Source organism: Arachis hypogaea, chromosome 13 (genome assembly GCF_003086295.3).
Source record: "Arachis hypogaea cultivar Tifrunner chromosome 13, arahy.Tifrunner.gnm2.J5K5, whole genome shotgun sequence".
NCBI classification, from domain to species: Eukaryota; Viridiplantae; Streptophyta; class Magnoliopsida; order Fabales; family Fabaceae; genus Arachis; species Arachis hypogaea.
The window spans coordinates 108,150,338-108,162,096 of NC_092048.1; positions in this window are offsets into that span (position 1 = coordinate 108,150,338).

Consider the following 11,759-nt stretch of genomic DNA (forward strand, 5'->3'; position numbering starts at 1 on the left):
AACTCCTGAAGGCTGGGCGTTAGTGACAGATGCAAAAGGATAGTAAATCCTATTCCAACCGGATCGAGAACCAACCGGTGATTAGCCATGCTGTGACAGAGCGCGTGAGCATAGTTTTCACTGGAAGGATGGAAGGTAGCCATTGACAACGGTGATCCACCAACACACAGCTTGCCATAGGAGGACGTGCGTGCGTGAATCAGAAGACAGAGGAAAGCAGAGATTCAGAAGACAAAGCATCTCCAAAACTCCAACATATTCTCCATTACTACACAACATGTAACTTTTAATTTATGCTCTACTGGTTATTCATAATTCAACTGATAAACATAATTGACTTCCTGACTAAGATTTACAAGATAACCATAGATTGCTTTAAACCAACAATCTCTGTGGGATTCGACCCTTACTCACGTAAGGTATTACTTGGACGACCCAGTGCACTTGCTGGTTAGTTGTGCGAAGTTGTAAGAGAGTAATGTGAACAGTAACATTACAATTTCGTGCACCAAACCTCCTATAGAATCCTGCATGCCCCAGAAAGCTTCTGATTGCCTTAACATTGGCAGGTGGTGGTAATTTTTTAATTACCTCTATTTTTGCTTGATCTACCTCTATTCCCTTGTTTGAGATTTTATGCCCAAGAACAATGCCTTCAGTCACCATGAAGTGACATTTTTCCCAGTTTAAAACTAGGTTGGTCTCTTGGCATCTTTTCAGAACAAGTTTCAGGTGATCAAGACAGGAGCTGAATGAGTCTCCATATACTGAGAAGTCATCCATGAAGACTTCCAGAAATTTTTCCACCATATCAGAGAAAATAGAGAGCATGCATCTCTGGAAGGTTGCAGGCGCATTACACAGCCCAAATGGCATCCTTCTATAAGCAAACACTCCGGATGGACATGTGAATGCTGTTTTCTCTTGATCCTGAGGATCTACTGCAATCTGGTTATAGCCTGAGTAGCCGTCCAAAAAGCAGTAATAATCATGACCTGTTAGTCTTTCTAGCATCTGGTCTATGAATGGTAAAGGAAAATGATCCTTTCTGGTGGCTGTATTGAGCCTTCTGTAGTCAATACACATGCGCCACCCTATAACTGTTCTTGTAGGAACCAGTTCATTTTTTTCATTATGAATCACTGTCATGTCTCCCTTTTTTGGGACGACTTGGACAGGGCTCACCCAGGGGCTATCAGAAATAGGATAAATAATCCCAGCCTCTAGTAATTTGGTGACCTCTTTCTGCACCACTTCCTTCATGGCTGGATTTAGCCGTCTCTGTGGTTGAACCACTGGTTTAGCATTATCCTCCAATAAGATTTTGTGCATGCATCTAGCTGGGCTTATGCCCTTAAGGTCACCTATGGACCACCCAAGAGCTGTCTTGTGTGTCCTTAGCACTTGAATAAGTGCTTCCTCTTCCTGTGAATTTAAGGCAGAGCTTATGATCACTGGAAAAGTGTCACCTTCTCCCAGAAATACATATTTCAAGGATGGTGGTAATGGCTTGAGCTCGGGTTTAGGAGGTTTTTCTTCTTCCAGAAGAAATTTTAGAGGCTCTTTCATGTCCTCTGAATCCTCTAAATCAGGCTGAACATCTTTAAAGATATTTTCCAACTCTGATTCGAGACTCTCAGCCATGTTGATCTCTTCTACCAAAGAGTCAATAAGATCAACTTTCATGCAGTCTTTTGATGTGTCAGGATGCTACATGGCTTTGACAGCGTTCAACTTAAACACATCATCATTGACTCTCAGGGTTATTTTCCCCTGTTGGACGTCAATGAGGGATCGTCCAGTTGTTAGGAAGGGTCTTCCTAGAATGAGAGTAGCACTCTTGTGCTCCTCCATTTCCAGCACAACAAAGTCAGTGGGAAAGGCGAATGGCCCAACTCTGACAATCATGTCTTCAATCACGCCTGATGGGTATTTAGTGGAGCCATCAGCAAGTTGGAGACATATCCGGGTTGGTTTAACTTCTTCAGTTAAGCCAAGCTTTCTGATAGTGGATGCAGGTATTAGGTTGATGCTTGCCCCAAGATCGCATAAAGCTGTCTTGGTGCATTGACCTTCTAATATGCATGGTATCAGAAAACTCCCAGGGTCTTTAAGCTTTTCAGGACAGAATGACTGCACTGCATTCTTCAGTGAGGAGAACTCTTTCTGTTTCTCTCCAATCCTTTTTATGACTCAAGATCTCTTTCATGAACTTGGCATAAGAAGGTATTTGCTCAAGTGCTTCTGCAAATGGAATCTTTATTTCAAGAGTCCTGAGATAATCTGCAAAGCGAGCAAATTGCTTATCCTGCTCCTCTTTCCGGAGTTTTTGAGGATAAGGTATCTTGGCTTTATATTCCTCAACCTTAGTTGCTGTAGGTTTATTGCCTACAGAAGTGGTTGAAGAAGCCTTTTTAGAGGGGTTGCTTTCAGCATTTGTGTGTGTCTGATCCCTCACTGGCAATTGAGTGCCAGAGTTAGAAACTGGAGTGACGTTAGATGCCAACTCCTTGTCTGTTCCTGGCGTCTGAACGCCAGAACTGTGCCCCATTTTGGGCGTTCAACGCCAGATCTTGCCCATTTTGGGCGTTCAACGCCAGATCCTTGCCTATTTCTGGCGTTGAACGCCAGTCCTGCCTTGTTTCTGGCGTTGAACGCCAGTCCTGAGCGTGGTCTGGGCGTTCAGCGCCAGCCTTCCACCAAATTTCTGGCGTTTTAGTTCCAGAATTACTTTTCCCTAGGCTCTTACTGTCCTCAGGTGAATTTTGGGTGGTTTGCTCATTTCTTAGCTTTTTGCTGCCTTGAGGTGGGGTATTTAATATTTTTCCACTTCTTAATTGAACTGCTTGGCATTCTTCTGTTATTTGCCTTGACAGCTGCTGCTTTGTTTGCTTAAACTGTTCTTCCATATGTATATTAGCCATCCTTGTCTCTTGTAGTATATCCTTGAATTCGGCTAACTGCTTTGTTAGAAAGTCCAATTGCTGATTGAATTCAGCAGCTTGTTTTACAGGACTGAGTTCAGCAGTTGCTATTTTAACCTCTTCTTTCATGGAAGGGTCACTGCTTAGGTACAGATGCTGATTCCTGGCAACTTATCAATGAGCTCTTGAGCCTCTTCAATTGTCTTTCTCATGTGGATAGATCCACCAGCTGAGTAATCTAGAGACATCTGAGCTCCTTCAGCAAGCCCATAATAGAAGATGTCTAACTGAACCCACTCTGAAAATATTTCAGAAGGGCATTTTCATAGCATCTCTCTGTATCTCTCCCAGGCATCATAAAGAGATTCACTATCTCCTTGTTTAAAGCCTTGGATGTCCAGCCTTAGCTGTGTCATCCGTTTTGGGGAAAAGTATTGATTCAGGAATTTTTCTGTCAGCTGTTTCCATGTCCTTATGCTGGCCTTAGGTTGGTTATTTAACCACCTCTTAGCTTGATCTTTTACAGCAAATGGAAACAGTAATAGTCTGTAGACATCCTGATCTATTTCCTTATCATGTACTGTGTCAGCAATTTGTAAAAATTGTGCCAGAAACTCTGTAGGTTCTTCCTGTGGAAGACCGGAATACTGGCAGCTTTGCTGCACCATGATAATGAGCTGAGGATTCAACTCAAAGCTACTAACTCCAATGGAGGGTATGCAGATACTACTCCCATATGAAGCAGTAGAGGGGTTAGCATATGACCCCAGAGTCCTCCTGGACTGTTCATTTCCACTTAGATCCATGATGGAGAAAGTGAGATGATGTCAAATAAAAAAATTTATTTTTATTTATTTATTTATTTATTTACTTATTTAGAAAATAAATAAATTAAAATAAAGTAAAAAAATTGGTGAATATTTTCGAAAAAATTGAGGAGAGAGAAAGTGGTTAGGAAGTTTTGAAAAAGATATGATTTGGAAAAGATTTTAAATTAAAAAAAAATCTGAATTTTTAGAAAATAATTTTCGAAAATTTGTTTTAGAAATAGAGAGAAAAAATATTTTTGAATTTAGTGAGGAAAGAGAAAAACAATAAAATAGTACAAGATTTAAAATTTTTAGATCTAATACTCCTTGTTTTTGAAAATTTTGGAGGGAAAACACCAAGGAACACCAAACTTAAAAATTTTAAGATCAAGACACAAGGAAAACTCAAGAACACTTTGAAGACTCACAAGAACACAAGAACATGAAGAAAGAACACCAAACTTAAAATTTTTAGAAAACTAACTAAAATTTTCGAAAACCCGAGGGAAATCAACAAGAAAACACTAAACTTAAAGTTTGGCACAAAATTTAATAGAGAAATTACTATTTTTGAAAATGATTTTTAAAAAGAGTATACCAAACTGCCACGGACTTAGACCAACGCTCTAGCCAATTGGGCAGTAAATGTAACACTTGTTTTGAAGAAGGATATTTTTAACCAAGAACAATAATAAGAGACTCTAAACCAAAAAGAAAAATTTTCCTAATCTAAGCAACAAAATAAACCGTCAGTTGTTCAAACAGGACCAATCCCCGGCAACGGCGCCAAAAACTTGGTGCACGAATTGTGAATCACACTTTTCACAACTCGTGCCACTAACCAGCAAGTGCACTGGGTCGTCCAAGTAATACCTTACGTGAGTAAGGGTCGAATCCCACGGAGATTGTTGGTTTGAAGCAATCTATGGTTATCCTGCAATTCTTAGTCAGGAAGTCAATTTTATTTATCAGTTGAATTGTGAATAAACAAGAGAGTATGGGTTAAAGGTTACTTGTTATGCAGTAATGGAAAATATGTTGGAGTTTTGGAGATGTTTTGTCTTCTGAATCTCTGCTTTCCTCTGTCTTCTAATTCACGCACGCACGTCCTTCTATGGCAAGCTGTGTGTAGGTGGATCACCGTTGTCAATGGCTACCATCCATCCTTCCAGTGAAAAGGGTCCAGGTGCGCTGTCACCGCACGGCTAATCATCTGCAGGTTCTCAGTTGTACCGGAATAGGATTTACTATCCTTTTGCGTCTGTCACTACGCCCAGCATTCGCGAGTTTGAAGTTCGTCACAGTCATCCAATCCCAGAATCCTACTCGGAATACCACAGACAAGGTTTAGACTTTCCGGATTCTCATGAATGCCGCCATCAATCTAGCTTATACCACGGAGATTCTAATTAAGGAATCTAAGAGATATTCATTCAATCTGATGTAGAACGGAGGTGATTGCCAGACACACGTTCATGGATTGAGGAAGGTGATGAGTGTCACTGATCATTACCTTCTCCATAGTTAGGCGCGAATGGATATCTTAGATAGGAACACGCATGTTTGAATGAAAAACAGAAATACTTGCATTAATTCATCGAGACACAGCAGAGCTCCTCACCCCCAACAATGGAGTTTAGAGACTCATGCCGTCAAAGAGTACAAAGTTCAGATCTAAAATGTCATGAGATACAAAATAAGTCTCTAAAAGTTGTTTAAATACTAAACTAGTAGCCTAGGTTTACAAAAAATGAGTAAACTATGATGGGTGGTGCAGAGATCCACTTCTGGGGCCTACTTGGTGTGTACTGGGGCTGAGACTTAAACAATTCACGTGCATAAGGCTGTTTTGGGCGTTCAACGCCAGGTTTGGATCCATTTCTGGCGTTGAACTCCAACTTTTAATCCTTTTCTGGCGCTGGACGCCGGAATTGGGCAGAGAACTGGCGTTGAACGCCAGTTTAAGTCGTCTATCCTTGAGCAAAGTATGGACTATTATATATTCTGGAAAGCCCTGGATGTCTAATTTCCAACGCAATTGAAAGCGCGCCATTTTGAGTTATGTAGCTCCAGAAAATCCACTTTGAGTGCAGGGAGGTCAGAATCCAACAGCATCAGCAGTCCTTTTTCAGCCTGAATCAGATTTTTGCTCAGCTCCCTCAATTTTAGCCAGAAAAATACCTGAAATTACAGAAAAATGCACAACTCATAGTAAAGTCCAGAAATATGAATTTTTCCTAAAAACTAATGGAAATAAACTAAAAACTAACTAGAATATACTAAAAACTATATAAAATTAACCCCAAAAAGTGCATAAAATATCCGCTCATCATTCACCACTGTATCACCTTGAAATGTACTTGCAGACCTCTCAAGTATTTGCTTGCTCAGTTGGCCCACTAGCACCTCTAAGTTTCTAATGGAGGCCTTGGTTTCCTGCATAAATTGTGCTTCCGCACTTGCCACTTGTTCACTTATTACAGTGATAGCCTTGCATTCCTCTCTTGGATTTAGTATTGTGTTACCAGGAAGGCTATTAGTGGTCCTCTGATCAATTTCATTAACCTTTGTGGCTAATTGACCCATTTGAATCTCCAGGTTCTTGATGGATGCTCTGGTTTCCTGTCTAAAATCTGTCAATATTGCTTCAAAATTATTGTTCTGCTGGAAACCGCCCTGAGAACTATTGTTGAAGTTCTGAGGTCTCTGAGGTTGGTCCCTCCATCCAAAATTTGGGTGATTCCTCCACCCCTGATTGTATGTCTTAGAATATGGATCATTGTTGGGATTCCTCAGACTACTCCCCATGTAATTAACTTGTTCAGAAGAGGGTTGAGCATAATCATAATTATCATTTTGCACAAAATTACCTGTCATGTCATAGGAGACTTCCTGTGGTGGATTTTGGGTGTTGATAGCTGAGACTTGCATGCCACCCATCTGTTGAGTAAGTAGATTTATTTGCTGAGACATCAGCTTGTTCTGAGCAAGAAGAGCATTAACAGCTTCTACTTCCAACACACCTTTCTTTTGAGAGGTCTCAGAGTTCACAGGATTCCTGTTAGATGAGTAGAGATATTGGTTGCTTGCAACTAATTCAATCAGCTCAATAGTCTCCTCTGGTGTCTTCTTCTTGTGCAATGAACCGCCTACAGAGGTATCTAAGCTCATCTTTGACATCTCTCCTAAGCCTTCATAAAAGATATCCAGTTGGGTCCACTTGGAGAACATGTCAGGAGGGCATTGCCTAGTCAGTAGCTTGTATCTCTCCCAAGCTTTATAAAGAGTTTCATCGTCCTTCTGCTTGAAGGTCTGAACCTCCAACCTAAGCTTAGTTAGCTTCTTTGGTGGGAAAAATTTAGTGAGAAACTCTGTAACAACCTTTTCCCAAGTATTCAAACTCTCTTTTGGTTGGGAATCTAGCCATAGCTTTGCTTTATCCCTCAGAGCAAATGGGAAAAGCATGAGTTTGTACACCTCTGGGTTTACTCCATTTGTCTTCACAGTATCACATATCTGCAGAAAATCAGAAATAAATTGATTTGGATCTTCATGAGGAAGTCCATGATACTGGCAGTTTTGTTGCACCAGGGTGACCAATTGTGGCTTCAACTCAAAGTTGTTTGCAGTTATAGGAGACACCACAATGCTTTTTCCATAGAGATCTGCAGTAGGGGCAGAATAAGAGCCAAGCACTCTTCTCTGCTGATCATCCCCATTCGGATTTACCATATTGGTATTATTATTATTATTTGCCATAGTGGATTCTGCAGCCTTGCAAAGTCTTGCTTGTTGTAAACGTCACCTGAAAGTTCTTTCAGGTTCAAGATCAAAGTCTAAGAGATGTTCTTTGTCTCTATTTCTACGCATACACAAGCAGAAAACAAAAAAAATGGGACTCTCTACGTCAGAGTGCAGAGAAGTCCCTGTGAGGTAACCTGTGTAAAATAATAAAATAAAAATACTAACTAAATAAATAAATAAAAATTTCGAAAATTTAAAAAGGAAAAATAAACAAAAAAATTTAAAATAAAATTAACTGAGTGACACCAAACTTAAATTCAGAAAATAAGAATATATATTTTTATTTTTATTTTTTATTTATTTATTTTATTTATTTTTATTTTTTTTAATAAAAATAAAAAAATGAAAAACGAAACAGGGGAGAGGGGATATAAACGAAAAGGAAAAGAAAGTTAATAACGTAAAGGAAAAAAATTAACGTAAAAGAAAAGAAAAAATAACAAAAAAAAATGTAAAATAAAAATTAATAAGAAAATAAAAAATATAATAATAAAAGAAAATTATCTAATCTAAGCAATCAAACAACGAATAGTTGTTAATCACAGTCAATCCCCGGCAACGGCGCCAAAAATTTGGTGCGGTATTTTTACAACTACACTTACTAACCGGCAAGTGCACCGGGTCGTACCAAGTAATACTTTACGTGAGTAAGGGTCGATCCCACGAGGATTGATGGACTAAGCAACAATAGTGTTTGATAGGCTTAGTTAGACAAACAAAAATTGGTGTTGAGATGCAGTATAAAAGACAATAAACAATATCAAAAATATTGAAGAAGGGCAAGTAATTAAGTTGGGAATAATATATGGAGAAGATAGTTAAGGTTTCAGAGTTATCTATTTTTCCGGATTAACTTTTCTTACTAACTAATTTAATTATGCAGGATTTAATTTATGGCAAACTGTATGTGACTAGACCCTAATTCCTTAGACCTTCCTAGTCTCCCCTAAAATTCATTAACTGCCAATTCCTTGGTCAATTAATTCCAATTAGAGGGTGATAATCAATTTCTAGTTTATATGCCACAAAAACTCTAATTATCCAAGAGGTAAAAGGATTATATGTCACGTATCCTATTAAATCCAGATAATTAAAATTTAGGAGAAATAGTTTTCAAGCTGTTGTTCAGGTAAAGAGCTTTTCCAAGTTTTACAAGAACTCAAATAGAAAGAGGGTCATACTTTCGTTCCACCCAAATTCATAAAATAAAGAGCGAAAATAATTCTTAAATTATAAATCCACACATAAATTAAAATAGTAAAAGCAATAAAATTAATTCATAGAAATAGACAGAGCTCCTAACCTTAACAGTGGAGGTTTAGTTGCTCATGGAAAAGAGAAAATAAGAATTCAGGTAAAATTGTACCGTGTTCCAATCTGATGGCATCAGATCCCTTTTTATAACTAATCCTAATAAATTTAAAATCTAATATCTAAAACTAAAAATTAAAATAATATCTTTTCCTAGAATTCAAATTTGAATTTAAATTTGAATTAATTTAAATAATCAAATCTTCAATGGATAGATGGGGACCACTTGATTTGTCCATTCTGCAGCTTCTAATCTGTGTTTTATGGGCTGGAAACTAGGTCAAAACAGCCCAGAAATCGCCCCCAGCATTTTCTGTTAATTCTGTAGATCGCTCATGTGACGCGCCCGCGTCGTCCATGCGTTCGCGTCATTTGTGCAGATTCCAGTCCACGCGTTCGCGTCAGGCACGCGATCGCGTCATTGCGATTTCCTCTATTCTGCGCGGTCGCGTGAGCCATGCGTCCACATCGGTATTCACTGGTCATCTCCTTGGTTTCTTCTCTTTCTCTGCAGAAACTTCATCAAATCCATCCGAATGCTACCTAAAATAAATAAAATTGCACAAAACTCAAAATAGCATCCATAGTGGCTAAAATATAATTAATTCTTAATTAAATTCAACAAATTAGATGCAAATTCACTAGGAAAAGATAGACAAGATGCTCACGCATCACTTGTGGCGTGAAGGTGTCAACTGAAAAGCTTGAGACTGAGCGGTTAAAGTCGTGGTCCAAAGCAAAAAGAGTGTGCTTAAGAGCTCTGGGCACTTCTAACTGGAGACTCTAGCAAAGCTGAGTCACAATCTGAAAAGGTTCACCCAGTTATGTGTCTGTGGCATTTATGTATCCGGTGGTAATACTGAAAAACAAAGTGCTTAGGGTCACAGCCAAGACTCATAAAGTAGCTGTGCTCAAGAATCAACATACTGAACTAAGAGAATCAATAACACTATCTGAATTCTGAGTTCCTATAGATGCCAATCATTCTAAACTTCAAAGGATAAAGTGAGATGCCAAAACTGTTCAGAAGCAAAAAGGCTACAAGTCCCGCTCATCTAATTGAAACTAAGTTCATTGATAGGTTTGAGATTTATTGTATTTTCTCTTCCTTTTATCCTATTTTTTTTTAGTTGCTTGGGGACAAGCAACAATTTAAGTTTGGTGTTGTTATGAGCGGATAATTTATACCCTTTTTGGCATTATTTTTACATAGTTTTTAGTATGATTTAGTTACTTTTTATTATATTTTTATTAGTTTTCATGCAAAAATTATATTTTTGGACTTTACTATGAGTTTGTGTATTTTTCTATGATTTTAGGTATTTTCTGGCTGAAATTGAAGGACCTGAGCAAAAATCTGATCCAGAGGCTGAAAAAGGACTGCAGATGCTGTTGGATTCTAACCCTCCTGCATTCGAAGTGAATTTTCTGGAGCTATAGAAGCCCAATTGGTGCACTCTCAATTGCGTTGGAAAGAAGACATCATGGGCTTTTCATCAATATATAATAGTTCATAATTTTCACGAGATTTGATGGCCCAAACTGGCGTCTAAAGACAGCCTAAAACATTTTGGCGTAAAACGCCCAAACTGGCACCAGAATTGGAGTTAAACGCCCAAACTGGCACCAAAGCTGGCGTTTAACTCCAGGAACAGCCTATGCACGTGAAAGCTTCAATGCTCAGCCCAAGCATACACCAAGTGGGCCCCGGAAGTGGATTTCCGCACTATCTGCACTTAGTTATTCATTTTCTGTAAACCTAAGTTACTAGTTTAGTATAAAAACTACTTTTAGAGATTTATTTTATATCTTTTGATCACTTTTGAGCTTTTTCCATATTTTACGTTTGGAGAGGCTGGCCATTCGGCCATGCCTAGACCTTTTTCACTTATGTATTTTCTACGGTGGAGTTTCTACACCCCATAGATTAAGGTGTGGAGCTCTGCTGTTCTTCATGAATTAATGCAATTACTACTGTTTTCTATTCAATTCACGTCTACTTCTTCTCCAAGATATACTCTCGTACTTAATTCAGTTAAGTCAGAATGAAGGGGTGACCCGTGACAATCACCGAATTTTCGTTACTCGCTTAGCCAAGATTCGTGTGCCTGACAACCACAAAGCGGTCTACATGATGTTCAACGTAGTCATTGGACGACAGCTGGAGTATATTCTCTTGGATATCTAATACACGGACCGTGTCCGTGAGATTAATATCTTCGTGGTATAGGCTAGAACCAAATGGGCAACCATTCCTGGGATCCGAAAAGTCTAAACCTTGTTTGTGGTATTCCGAGTAGGATCCAGGAAGGAATGACTGTGACGAGCTTCAAACCTGCGAATGTTGGGCGCAAGTGATAGTGTGCAAAAGGATCAATGGATTCTATTCTGACGCTAGCGGGAACCGACAGATGATTAGCCATGCGGTAGCTGTACCTGGTATTTTTCATCCGAGACGATAAATCTGACAGTTGATTAGCCGTGTAGAAACCGTAGAGGACCATTTTCACTGAGAGGATCTTACAGCTTGCCATGGAAGGAAGTAACGCATGGTTGGAAGGAGGCAGTAGAAAAGCAGATGTTCAGAAGCAACAAAGCATCTTCAGACGCTTATCTGAAATTCCCACCAATGAATTACATAAGTAACTTTATTTTATTTTATGTTTTATTTATCTTTCAATTATCAAAACCTCATAACCATTTGAATCCACCTGACTGAGATTTACAAGATGACCATAGCTTACTTCAAGCTAATAATCTCTGTGGCATCGACCCTTACTCACGTAAGGTTTATTACTTGGACGACCCAGTGCACTTGCTGGTTAGTTGTGCGGAGATGTGAAAAGTGTGAATCACGATTTCCGTCCACCACCTGCCATGGAATGAATCATCAGAAGTTGGAGTAGATGGT